Source organism: Cyprinus carpio, chromosome B1 (genome assembly GCF_018340385.1).
Source record: "Cyprinus carpio isolate SPL01 chromosome B1, ASM1834038v1, whole genome shotgun sequence".
In the NCBI taxonomy this organism is placed as follows: Eukaryota; Metazoa; Chordata; class Actinopteri; order Cypriniformes; family Cyprinidae; genus Cyprinus; species Cyprinus carpio.
In genome coordinates, this window is record NC_056597.1 from 36,627,471 (window position 1) to 36,642,455 (window position 14,985).

Below are 14,985 nucleotides of genomic sequence, written 5' to 3' on the forward strand. Positions count from 1 at the left end.
CAATCAATATCCATTTCTCCGGTTCCCTGAGGCCGCCTCCGAGCCCAAGCAGTTATTTCTCTTTAATTTCCACGACAGTCCACGAGCATCTTATTTGTCTTTAATTTGAGCGTGTCGGCATGACAAGAATATTCTGTCGTTCAGCAGTCGATTTGCTCACTGCACAAAGATAATCGTCTCCTTCCAGATGGCGTGAATGGGTGCATTTGAGTGTGTGTACTTTGACTACATGGCTAGCGTGTCTGGCAAGGTTCTCTCAAAGTTATGACGAAACATTGTTCCAGCCTAGATTATAGAATGTTCATTCAAAGTTCTCGAATCTTGGTAATGTTCTTAACAATGTTCCAAAAAAGAAATCATTTATGCATTCATGAAACTTTTTTTTCATGAATTCATGGAACGTTATTTATATGTTCATAGAACATCAATAGAATGTTTTGATATAATCCTGAAACATCGATGGAACATTATTGAAATATTCCTGGGAACATTGATGGAACATTATTGATATATTTGTGGAATACTGATGGAACATTATTAATATATTCCTGGAACATCAATGAAAAAATACTGATACATTCCTGGAACGATATATTTTGGGAAATCAATGGAACATTATTGATATATTCAGAGAAATTGATTTTTATTGCGAATATTGATAAAACGTTAAAAATGTAGATTTTTGTGCAACATTGATGAAATGTTATTGATATATTCCTGGAACATTGATAGAAATTTATTGATATACTGTATTCCTGGAACATCAAAAGAATGTTATTAATATATTCCTGAAACATCACTGGAACATTATTGATATTCGTAGAACATCAACGAAACATTATTGATATATTTGTGGAACATCTATGGAATGATATTGATATATTTGTGGAACATCCATGGAATGATATTGATATATTTGTGGAACATCAATGGAACGTTATTGATATATTTGTGGAACATCAATGGAATGTTCAATAGTCATGGAACATTGATGGAAAAATTTTTATCTAATCATAAAAGATCTGTGAATGGAACATTGCTGGAACGTTATATATTGGTAAAATATTGGTAATGTTATTTATATATTGGATTATTTTTTTGAAACTTTTTATTTGGATTTTCATTTTCTAAAATTTGCTACTTGTTTCAGAATGTTTAGAGAACATTTGAATGCAACATTCCTGTAATGTTTCCAAAATGGAATACTTCCTTAATGTTTGTATAACCAAGAAGAAAAGTTTTTAAAACTTTTTTTTTTTTTTTTTTTTTTTTTTGAATTTGATTTAAATTAATTTTCAGAGAATGCTCAGAAATAACATTTTCTTAACTTAATGGAAACATTAGCAAAAAGTTATTATTTTGAGTGTTATGAATGTTAACAGATGGCTTTTCTCCATATTACAAGTTGGGTTCCTTACAAACAAAAAGTAGGAGAAGTCACTCAATATAATAATTTTCATATATAATAAATTACTTGCACCTCAGATGAAACACCGTGAATGCTATCATTTGCTTTTTGAGGTGGATGCTGCTGTTTGGGAACGCAGTCAGTTTCTAGGAGGCAATTATAAAAGAAATACTGTACTTTGTTGACAGACTTTGCTCTGACATTTCAGAATGGACCATAACAACATTTCAGATGCTGTGCAGTGAGATCAGTCCGCTGGTTAGTCAGGTTATGCCTTCCCATAGCGCAAAATCACATAACTTTTTTCATGCACATGGAGGAATTTATCTGATAAATGCATTTCCATCTCCTGTTATACACATGAACCCTTTTTCGCACAAGTCAAAATGCACGTGAGCGTAAAAAAACATTTAGCGAGCGAGTAATGGTATTTTCTTTTCAAAATTTGGGGTTTTCCATCACTCATTTCTAAAGATACTTCAGTATTCACATGAAAACAAAATGATGGGGAACGTAGCTACAGACTCCCAGCAGCAGGTTGGTATTGGCTGGCCTGGTGTAAAACTCTCATCCTGTGGCATACAAATCTCTCTCTCTGTGCCTTTCTATTTGTAAGTTTAAAATTAGAGATTCACCAGAGACATGGGCCTGATTGCACTGAAGGGCTTGGCGTTTCCTTTCCTCTCATTAGCATCATTTTTTTATTTCCCATTGATCATTTGTGAACATCTAGACAGCACATTTCCAGATCTTCCTATGTGTATGGAGATGTTGGCTAATGGTATGTAGTGCTCCTTTAGCGAAATATTCCTGCTGTTCTGCGGCAAACGTCCCCCATGCTGTGTGTTTGATGCTGCGGTGTAGATTATTTTAGGCTAGTTTATGCACCCTTTTGAAGAACACACACTGTTACTGTAACTGGTAATTAGCCTCAGGAGGTAGACAGTTTATAATTAAATTAATGACAATTCTTGTATATACTTTGACTCTGTAGCGGCCCAAGGCTATAAGCTTGGCACAAAAGCAATAAGGTTATCAATACTCTAAAAAAAAAAAAGTCAAATTTTATATATTTGTAATTTACATTTACTAATAAAATGTAAACAAAACCATATTTTTGTTGATTCTATTTTTGCATAAAGAAGTAATAAATGAATAAATAAAAATTCTGCTGTTTTTTAACAATCATATATTCCTATATAGTTTATGATGTCATTTGTTAGTACAAAAATTATTACATGCAACACAAAAAACAACAATAATACAATTCAAACATATAATTTAATGTTGTATAAAATGTATATGAATATAATTAATTTTTTTATTTAAATAAAATAATATTGTAACAAATTATATAATATAGTTAATAACACATCTAAAATGTTATATAAACAAATTGTAGACATTAAGTGATAATTTTTAGTTTAAGTTTAAGATAAAATTTTATCTTAATATTTCTTATGATATATTTTTAAAATATATTTAATTTACTAATAATGTATGTCTTCATTCTAAAATATTATGTGAATAATTACATATCAATTTATTATTACACATGCAATAATAACAAAATATATATATATGAATCATATTTTTAAATATTATTATTTTTTTTTCACAAAAACTTTTATTTTTTTTGTTGACTTGACATTAGACAAGTATTTTGTAAACAAAAACTTTTTTTTGTTGATTTGAAAAAGATTTTTACCACTGACTGGTGATTAATTCTTTTGAACTGGTTAATTAAAAATTAACCAGATGAACAAACTGACTGGCTAAATGAATCTGATAACTATGCTAATGCTATTTGCTGTATACTCCCAATGCAATCTGAGTATTGTCTCTGCCTCAGTTTCAGTTTTGCCATCTACTTTGGAGAGTCTGTAGGGAACATGTAAATTGAAAATGCCAAAACCTCCACAGGTTGTGTCTGGTATTTGAGGTTTGGGAGCAGTGGCTGGAGGGTTTGTGATCAATGAGTCAGTGCTTCTTGCTTCGGCAAAATCTCCTACTGCTAGTCAATCCGGCACAAATGCTGTTTTCCTGAACCTGGGTTGATAAAGAAGCTCTTCAGACGAGATCAGCTCTGGCTCTCCTGAGGCGCGCGGCAGACGAGTCATTAGCCGTGGCACCGGGTCGCAGGTGGCATTTTGGGGATGTGATTCCTGTCAATCACCTCCTAATAAACACCACACCCTTTCTGTCTTTCCTTTGCTTGATTTTAGGACACTGCTGGTAATGGTTTGTTTCATCAGTATCAGAGATGATCTGCTGCCACACACCGCATTACTGTACAACTACTCCATTTAACATATTGCAGCAAAGTACACAAGTTAATTACTAAAATGGCACCAAAACAGTGAGGATCTCAATAATTTTTTGTACATTTGTGCCAACCAAAAATTAAAATGACACACTGGGAGCATTACTGTGAGTGATTCAAATTAATCTGTGGATCTATTTTTTAAAACAAATCATTATAATTGAACTGTATGAATGACCTGAATGATTAAATCATACAGATCAAACTGGACTTTTCTAAATAATATTTAATGATAAATTTAAAAATTAAAAAATAAAATCTGAGTCTCTTTTTGAACCAGTTCATTGAAATTAACTTTCTGAATGAATCTATTGAGTGAAAACAAATTGAATTTAAACAAATCTGTGAATCTATTTTTCAATTAATTAAAACAACCTTTAGAATGAACTTTTTTGAACACTGTTGAGTGATGACTCAAATGATTCGGTAAACCATTTGATTAAAATGAACCCACTCGAATGAACCCGAATCACTAAGACAGACAGTTCAGAGTGAAATGAAACTGTGAGTGAATCGCTAAAACAGACAGTTCAGTGACTTTCACTAACAGTGATAAAGAGATCATTTTTTGGAATCTATTAAGTGAATCTAATTTTAGAACCATGAACTGTCAGAATACCAATTTACCACCCAAAAAAAAAAAAAAAAAAAAACTCTTATAAACACTTTGCGAGTGATGACTCAGATTAATCGACAAAAACCTATTTTAAAAACCAATTCATAGAATTGATTTAAAACAAATCCGTTTGATTTAACCAAACTGGCTTTAATTGTAAGCACTATTCCATGATGACTCAAATTAACTAGTAAATCAAGTTTTTAACCTTAGTCTTTTTGAAATGAGCGAATTGATTCAGACTATTTGTGAATACAATTAACAGATTAATTGAATGAATCAGACAATCTACTTTTTTTTTTTGTACCAAACCATTTGAAAACTGGTTCAGTCTGGTACTAATGATTCTCTGCAATAAATCAGATCACAAAAAATAAAAAAATAAAAATAAAACAAATGATGCAGTGTTTGTCAGGCTTTACACAGATATTTGTTGGAAAATGAGAATGTCGTTATTACAAAAAGAAGGATCCAATGTGCGCACTTCTTGGCCTGTCCGACAAAAAAGGTTTAAAAGCCTTTATTTACTCCTCAATAAAATACGGCATTTCGGCCTTAAGCCCTCCTCAGAGTGTGAATGTATCTATGTTAGCTAATTTGTGTCACTGGCATTACTTTTAGAGTGAGCATTTGCTCCCCTATACATGACATGATCTATGTTAGTGAAGTTGTGTCATTACTTTTAGTACATAGTTTTTCACTGTAGACTCTGCTAAATGAGTCCAGTGGCTTGAGTTATCGATGTCCTCTCAGTATTTTTCTCTGTCCTTGTGGTGTGCGTCTCCTCTCTTTAAGCAAGGCCTTTATTTGCTCATAGCCGCGGCGGTTAGCGATCCTCCCGGGAGCTAATTATCTGAAGCGATGAGCCTGGTCTCTGTGAGTGCCTCGTGGGTCCGATACACTGACTAGGAACTGTCTCTAATCTATCTCGCATCACAAACAAACGTTACAGACCACAGCGGCTCGTCCATTATGTGTGTTGCCCTTTCCCCCTAAATGTTCAGTGTGAATGCTGTGGGTGTATTTGATAGAGACTACAGAAATCTCACCCCACTGCTATTAAAAGTGGACCTGAATTGGATGCTCAAGATAGAGCCGCTCGTGCCCTGAGGCCTTTTCTAACATTCAAGCACTTGAATCATTCACGTCTACACATTTAGAGAATATTGAGAGAAAACTGGAATTGTTGCAACTTTTGTGGGCTGTGTAGACGATTAAGTTTAATACACGCACAGGGGCTCTCACTTACGAGTAAATGATGGAGAAATATTGAAATAATGACTTTTTGAATGGCAAATTGTCATAGATGAAATCCAGATGGGACTAATAAGAGTAAAGGTCATTTGTATGGCTGAATTTAATTATCATAAAAGCAAAATAAGTGTGATTAATATTGAACGGGGCCTGTGAGTATGTGCTGAGTTTAGAACGGCTGTCGTAGAAATTATGCTTATAATGCCAAATTAGGCAATTTTTGTTAATCGTGTGTTAAATGTTGTAATGTTTTTAAACACGTTTAATTAATCTAATTTGTTGTAAACACCAAAAAAAAAATCAACCTGCTGTATTAAATCCATGAATTCAAGTGTTATGTAAACCTCAAAAGGATTCCAGAAAGCATCTGTACGCCTGTATCTCTGAAGTTGCCACCAGTGCACATGAAGTGTCACATTTATATATATGTATATATTATTAATAGTGTTTTAATATTTGATACCTATATGTATAATAAGGGCTTACTATTTAAAAGTAGGCATCAGTCGTTAGTGTAAATAAACAAAAATGAAGTAAAACGTGAAATATATGCACTTTTAAATAAATATATAATAAATATATAAAAATATTAAATATAATAGTATATAATTCATATTTTAAATAAAATAAATATATAACAATTATATAAAATATATAAATAATACATCTAAAATATTATAATGTGTAATTAAAAGCGACGTGAAATATGTGTAATGTATTTTAATAATTAAATTAATGTTGTATAAATGTATTAATGATATTAATTAATATTTTAAAATAACCATAAATATGTAACAAATTATATAATATAAATCAACACATCTAAAATGTTCTAATTGGAGAATTAAGTGATAAAAGTGTGTAAAAGTTATCTTAATATTTCTTAGTATATTTTAAAATTATTTACTAATAAGTATTCATTCTAAAATAATTATTGAATAATTACATAATATTTTAGTATTTAAAATAAATAACAATAATTATTATATTGAATCAATTTTAAATTTTTTCTTCTTTTTTACATTTTTTTGTTTTCAATATTAAAAGTCTTGATGTATAATAATTCATATTTTTTTATAAAAATTTTAATTATATTTTTCTAAAATAAATACAACCTAAATATTTAAAAATAATATTCTTAAATAATAAAATTATATATTTTAGGTACTTTTTTGTTTTATTGAAATTCATATTGGTACAAGACGTTATTAAAAGACATCATGTCATGGCATCGTTCACTTCTAGTCCATTGTCTTCTCTGCAGAACACGAGTTCATCTATACAAACATCCACAGGGTCACAGAGAGGGGTAAGCGTCATGAAGAAAAAAAATTATGACTTTTTTAGATGCAAACTGTGTAAGTGGCCTATCAGGGAAAAAATGATCTGCTAAAAATGCATGATATGATCCCTTAAAAAAAACAGTAATTTCTTCTAGCTTCTCAGATGAAAACACGGGCCGTGCTGTTCACGCAGGGACTGGAATTGGGTTCGGATGGGTTTATTAGTATATTTTGTCACAGTGTATGTGCTGCACAGAGCTGTAATCACAGCTGATTTTGATGATGAGCAAGGACCATGCTCTTCATCTCCCTGCTGATGTTATTAATTCTGTGTCTCTGTTTCTGTTGTCTCTCTTGGCTGCTGTATGACGTCATCCCAGCCACAGCCCGGCGTATCAGTGCATTTAAACTATCCTCCAGAACAGACGGCCAAGGACCGCGAGGCCCGCTGTGTGTGGTGTCCCAGCTGCAGCCGCACATACTCTGCGCTGGCCGACCAGCTGCTCCAGACGGCCCAGCAGCAGCTCCAGCCAGCCTCTCCGAGACGTCCTCAAGAGCCTGGAGGAGAAGGTGAGGCCTGCAAACGCTCAGCAAGAGTGCATTCCATTGGTTCAGAAGGGACAGGAAACACACTGATGATGTTACAAAAGATTTCTATTTCAAATAAATGCTTCTTATGAACTTTATGTTCTTCAGAGATTCCAGGAAAGAAAGTGCGTGTCATTTCACAAAAAAATGGTGCCAAAAAATGGTGCACTTAATAAGATAATAAGAAGAAATGTCATTTTAAATTGTAATAAGATTTCACAGTATTGCTGTTTTTACTTGCGAAATAAAAAGATGTAAGTACTGACCCCAAAATCTACAATTTATATACAGATGTATTTTTTTCTTCTTCCCAAGATTAAGAGATAAAGATAAGTGTTTTTTTTTTTTTTTATCATTCTGGTATATATGACTCTATAAAAACTATTATTAAATAATATTTACATTTATTATTTAATTTAATTTTTTCATAGAATGTTTTATTTATTTTTTGGGGGGGGGGGGGCGTGGGTTAATAATATTAGGGGGGGGGGGGGGGCGGGGGGGGGGGGGGGGGGGGGGGGGGGGGGGGGGGGGGGGGGGGGGGGGGGGGGGGGGGGGGGGGGGGGGGGGGGGGGGGGGGGGGGGGGGGGGGGGGGGGGGAGGGGGGAGGGGGGGGGGGGGGGGGGGTGGGGGGGGGGGGGGGGGGGGGGGGGGGATTATTTAGGGGGGGGGGGGGGGGGGGGGGGGGGGGGGGGGGGGCTTAAACTATTTAAAATAGATCCATTATGATTATGTATAATAAATATTAATAAATAAATCATAGCATTTAGTTATTATTAATATTTTTTCATCATTGTTTGTTTGGGTTAATTTATTTATTGATTTATCTATTTATTATACAAAAATCGTTTTTAAGGTAATAACTGGACGTCAAGGTTTAGGTGAAGATTTATTATAGTATTATTAGGACCCATCAACAAAACACTTTGAAGATGATTTTACCAATGTCCTTGAAATAAACAATCAACCAACAAACAAAATAAGTACTTTTATTTAATATATATATATAATATATAATCTCTATTCATTAAGGTAATATCTGACATGAGGTGTAGTTGAGGATTCATTATGGTATTACTATGACTCATCAAAAAACCTTGAAAAATCTTTATTCAAGAGACAATTTTAGCCAGTGTCCTTGAATACTCGAGTCAATCTGGAATTGCATAAAGTTTTAAAGTAAAAGTAAAAATTTAAAGAAACTATTAATCTTCAAGACAGTGGTTTGGGAGCATAAATGTAAAATGAGGCAGAATAGTGCGTCTGTTAATAGTTCTGCAAATGTTCATGCTTTAAGGGCAAATATCTCTGCTAATGAAATACGCTACTGTCACACTCAATTTATCCACATGCACAAGCTGCTGCTGCTTCTGCTGAATCACTGAGAGAAACGATGGCTAGTTCACTAACATTTACTGTCTGTACTTCGACAACAGTACTGCGCTTGTACTGTGTCAGATGCTAATACCCATGGTAGGTACCATGACTAAAAACAATACACCAAATCAAAACCATTACACCAAATACATAACTGAAATGAATTGCATGCGGAATCGGTTCACAGCAGTGGGAATGTTGCTCCGTTTCTGTAGACAACACCAGATTTAACATCAACAAAGCAGCGTGGTTTTCTCCTATTCACTCAAGACCACCGAGTCTCGGCATGAACAAAACCAGCGTCAGTTTGGAAACATGAAGTCGGTGTGACAAACGGCCATGGGTCTGTCACATTCCCCGCTGCCAAAGCCAACAGAAGCCTTAGGGCCGAGTGTCTCGTTTGGAGACCTTCGTGTTTTATGTGTGTAATTAATGAAATAATTACATCTGCTGCCGTCAGTGTGCAATCTGTGACACAGAGATTGTTTCTGCCACAGCGGAATATCACCAATCAGCCGCCTTCATTGCTTAACTTCTCTCTTCCGCCGCTCTTCACCTCCTGATTAGCAGCTGCGACGGCTGCCACCTGATTCACACGCTTCCTGTGATTGAAATCTCCAGCCCTCAGCGACTGTTGTGTGTGGTGGGCGTGTGGGTTTTTGATTGATGTTGCATTAGACTTGTGTACAACACTGCAAGCACACCATCTAGGGCTGTGACGGTTTATTTGTTTTTTGTTTTGTTTTGTTTTGTTTTGTTTCATTTTGTTTTGTTTTTTTTGTTGTTGTTTTTTTTTGTTTTGTTTTGTTTTGTTTTGTTTTGTTTTGTTTTGTTTTGTTTTGTTTTGTTTTGTATACAACACAGCGCAATCACAACATCTAGGCTGTGACTTTTTATTTATTTATTTATTTATTTGTATTTTTTGAGGTATCATTTTAGAGATCATATTAACCCAAACAGTAATTGTAAAGGAATTATTTCAAAATATTTTTATTTTATTTTTGATTTTTTAGATAACTATAATTTTAAACACAAACAGAAGCTGTAGATGTTGATTCAAAATCTGTTATCATATCAACGAAAAACGCAACTGTAAACAAGAATCTATGAATTTTTTTTTTTTTGCAACTTTTTTTTTTTTTAGAACTATCAGGTGGACCAAAACAGCAGTTGTTTGAATTTAAAATCTTCTTTCAGAACTTTTTTTTTTTTATTTTTTTTTTTTTTTATAAACAGCAATTTGAAATACTTTTATATTAAAATTATTATATTTATTTATAATATAATTTTTTATTGATATGTTAGATTTTTTTTATTTCATTTATTTTTCAGTTAAAAATGTTCAAACTCTTACAAACCTTATAAAAAACTCTTAATTGTAAGGCAGATTTTTTCTAATTAACAGATGTAAGAATGATATTATTCATTTTCATTTATATACATATATTCCCAGGGATGGGCAACTGGCAGCCCTCAGTGGTTTTAGTATGACCGCTGGCGTTATATTAGACTCGGATTATCCATTTTAAAACATTTGAAAAAGTAAGTCACGCAAAGATTGCTTTCAGTTTATGATATTAATACTGTCTCCAAACAGGAGAGGTTGCTAGTTTTTAACCGCTCACCGTATTAATTACAGCGTAGTAGGATGAGCACTCAAACGTAAACATTTACTAACCATAGCAAATAAAAAAATGAAAAACTGAACATTAAAAACGGTATTTTCCAGTCAAGATGGTATACAGATTATTTTTTGCCAAGTTCAAAGGGATACCCATATGTTTGGAAATCTGTATTTTTATTTTGTACACGATCACACCACTGCTCACAAACAACGGGGATGCCAGAGTTGCACTTACCTCAAATTTCAACAAAAGCTTTTCCTAAATGCATGACAGAAATGTGTGGCACTTAAACTGTGGGATTCTTAGGGGGGTCCTGTTCTTAGGTGGTTTCCCCGGCGGGTACTCAGTTTAATTGTTTAAATTCAAGGCCATGAAAACTCTTAAATGGTACAAAAAGTCTTAATTATAAAATGGTCTTAAATTTGGTCAATATGATGATTAAACTTCAAAAGGCTGTGATTTCACTGAATAAACGAGCTCTGCATGTTTCAAAGTTACGCGCCAAAGTTGCTTTGTGTTCTGTGGTTACCGGGGAAACCGCTGTATTCTGACGTTCTGAAAGTGAAACCTGCTGGCAGAGAACAAATTTGCTTTTACTGCTACATATTTTTAAATGTGAACCAGTGGATCCACAAGAAGCTAATGCTTTCTAAAAATGTAAAACATTAAGTTGAGATTTCACAAGAAATATTTTAACTGCTACTATGCAAAAGGAATACTGCTGTAAAAAAAAGCACCTTATTTGTTTTAAGTGTTTGCAAATCAAATGGTTATTGCACTTTTTGTTCATATAGCAGTACTTTTAAAATGAAAAAAGTGCACAATACACTACTTTTTGAATTCATTATTTGAATTTTGTGCATAATGTTATTAATCGCGAGTAATCGCAGCAAAATCGTTGTGATTACTCGCTATTTAAAAAATGTTAAATCATTGCCCAGCACTAAAATAAATCAAATCAACTATATAGTACTAAACATTTTAATCAGTTAGGGTGATGTATTTATGTTGATTTGTTAGCGATTATAATATTAACCAAAACAGGAATTGTAAAATATAAATATATACCCGTATAGTTCTATGGACGTATATATATATATATATATATATTATATATATATATATATCTATATATATATATATATTATGATATATATTTCCTATATATACAGTACAGACCAAAAGTTGGAAACATTACTATTTTTAATTTGTTTGTTGAAAGAAGTTTTTCTGCATTCATCAAGACTGCATTTAGTTTTTGATCAAAAATACAGAAAAAAATGTAATATTGTGATATGTTATTACAATTTAAAATAAGTGGTTTTTAAATTATTATACTTTAAATTATATTTATTTCGTGATGCAAGCTGAATTTTTAGGATCATTATCACATGATCCTTTAGAAATCATTCTACTAATGAGGATTCATTATCGACAAAGTTGGAAAACAGTTCTGCTGCTGAATTTTTTTTCAGAACATGTGATACTTTTTAGGATACTTTGATGAATGAATAGTATAAAAATAAAAAATAAAAAAAAAGAAGCTATGATTTTAAAATATAAAGATTTTGTAATAACCATATACACTATGGTCCAGTAATTGGGGTCAGTAATTTTTTTTTATTTCTTTTTTTAAATAGTGGAAATTCAATACTTTTATTCAGCAAGGATGTGTTAAATTGATTAAAAGTGATGATTAGTAAAGAAATATATTATTAGAATATATATTATTAGAATTTTTTTTATATTTTGAATAAATGCAGTCTTTTTACCTTTTATTCATCAAATATATTAGACAGGCGAACTGTTTCAAACATCATAATAAATAAGAATATTAGAATGATTTCTAAATGATCATGTGATTAGACTGGCTGGTGACATGACCTGAAGGCTGGGGTAATGATGCTGAAAATTCAGCTTTTCAATCACAGGGAATAAAATTATTTTTTTAAAGTATATTCAATAGAAAACTATTAGTTTTAGTTGTAATAATATTTCACAATATTACTGATTTTTTCTGTAGTTTGGATCAAATAAAAGGCAGGCTGATGAGCAGAAGAAACTTCTTTCAAAAACATTTAAAAATAGTAATGTTTCAAAACTTTTGGTCTTGTACTGTATATATATATATATATATATATATATATATATTATTGATTTGTGTTTGTTTTGTGTTTTGTTTTGTTTCTTTTATATGCGGGTCATTAACCAAAAATGTACAGTAAAGAAATTCAATTTAAAATGTTTATTTATTTTCATTTTTATTATTTTGAATTGTGATTTTGATCAAACTGCAGTTTATTGATTCAAAATTTTAGAACTATGTTGTATTTATTACAGAGCTATCATGTAAACCAAACAGCATATTTTTAGATTTTAATTCAAACTTTTAATTCAATTATTTATTACCAAAGACGTCTTAAGGGTGTTTACTTTTATTTGTCTCATCCTTGATTTACATTTATAAATTAAATTTGACTTTTTTTTTTCCTCAGATCAGTTTATCATGATTTATTCACGAGTCTCCAATGAGGTTTTCACTGTGAAATCTGGACTTTTGGAACATTTATACTTTGAGAGGTTTCTCCAAACATACAAAAAAATATACATAGTACAAGTACCTACGAGTATGAATGAGGTCGATCCTGCCTCTTTCTGTTTCTCTTGTGGGGGGGGGTACCTTATTTAATATTCGCACGACACATGTAGGATCTAATGAATCATATGTTGTTGTTTCAGAAGAACCGGCGTGTCTTTTGTGGTGTCTCTAACTTCTTCACTCGCTCTCTTCTTTGCTGCGTTCTCTATCGACTATACATCACTGTTTGTTTATTAGTTTTTCTGATGCATGTCTCGTTTTGTTGCCCGTCACTCGTCCCTTTAATCTTCATCACACGCTCTTATGCCCTGCACTGTATTTGAATGAAATGTTGGTTATTAAACGGCTGGCTCTTTCTCTGCACCCCGTCTGCAGACGGAGCCACAGTTGTTCATGCTCATGGAAGGATGAGTTTGTGAAGAGCGCTCTTCCTGGCGCTGCACGCCGCCCGTCCTGGATAACGTCAGCAAGTGCCAGAGATTCCGCTCAGTCCAGCCCTGCGAGCGGGCTGATCCGCACCCCAGCACCGCCGAGAAAGATAGCAACACAGTGTCTGCAACAATGTGGACGGCTCCCAGACGCCGCGGATGAGAAGGCCGCAGAGTCACCCGTCTAACACAGTCTGGGCAAACCAACTGTTTTTTTTTTTCTGGTGGTTTTACCCGCTCAGACTCATCCCGCCACCACAAAGAGTACGACGAGGAGGAATGGGCAAGTGCTTCACTTTATGGAAATCATTGCATCAGTAGGAGTAGGGATGCCACAATATTGGATTCTTACTGATATCCGATATGTCCAGTATTTTTCAACTTATTTTTAGTGGAAATACTCTTAAAAGTATTGCATACTCTATTTAAAAAGTAACTGATTTGTTACTTTTTATGAAAAGTAATGCATTAAGTTACTTTTTTGTTACTTTTTGTCACCTGGGCTGAGCTTGCTTATTTATTTTTAATAACAATTAAAAAAAAAAAAAGTTATGTTTTTGGTTTTTGTAAATGGAAATTTCATTTCAAAAGTGAAATGAATAAGTCTCGGGCTGAAGGAAGTGTCTCCACATCTCACTCCTGATTTCTCTCAACGCAGGGACAGCAGAGGTAAGTCTCGGGCTGAACCCCCCCAGTGAAAAATGCGGAAAAAGTAAAAACAAAGTAACTTCCCCAGAGAAAAATAAATATACTTAAAAATTTTAGGGCTGCCCCATATGGTCGAGTAATAAAAAAAAACAACGTTAGTCGACCAGAAGAGGCCTTGGTCGACCAAAATTTTATTAGTCGCTTAGGCGCGCAGAAAAAAAAATCCAGCCGGCGAAGTCACGCAGTACGTGACTAAACCAGATCGTTAACTGCGTATTATTATATTTGTTATTTATGTGGTAATGGAGTGGAAGTGGATAGGAAGGACATCCAAACGCTCGACCTCAAATATGACTTACCATCTGAAATATTTAACTTTACATGGTCAACTCAATTCTAGTGTTAACCTGGAGAATCGTGCACTGTTCAAGTGTGTGGGAAGCTGAACTCACTGCATGACAAAATTGAGGCGCCCGGTGTGCTCCATCTGCTCCTAAAGTACTCTGTAATTTTTGGTCATACAGATAAGAGTAATACATCTTTTAAATCTGTAAAGACTCTACTTCAATTTGTGTGCACTCACAATACCACGCTTTTGTAAAATAATGAAAGCAAACATTATGTGCTTTCTGCCGTCTCGGTCTTTTGACTCTACTAAAGCATACAAATACCATAATATGTTTGCAGATATTTAAGAAACATGCTAAGTATACTGTTTTATCTGAAAATAATGCTACAGTCAGTTATTCTCCTTTGAAAAAATTCTGACTTTATTTCTCACAATTTGCACTTTTTCTCACAGTTTCAAGTTTATATCTTGCATTTCTGACTTCTTT

General features: G+C 33.3%; 1 pseudogene; it reads left to right on the forward strand.

Moving 5' to 3' along the window:
- LOC109086071 overlaps nt 1–14,985 on the forward strand; it is a 137,775-nt pseudogene that overhangs the window by 94,799 nt on the left and 27,991 nt on the right.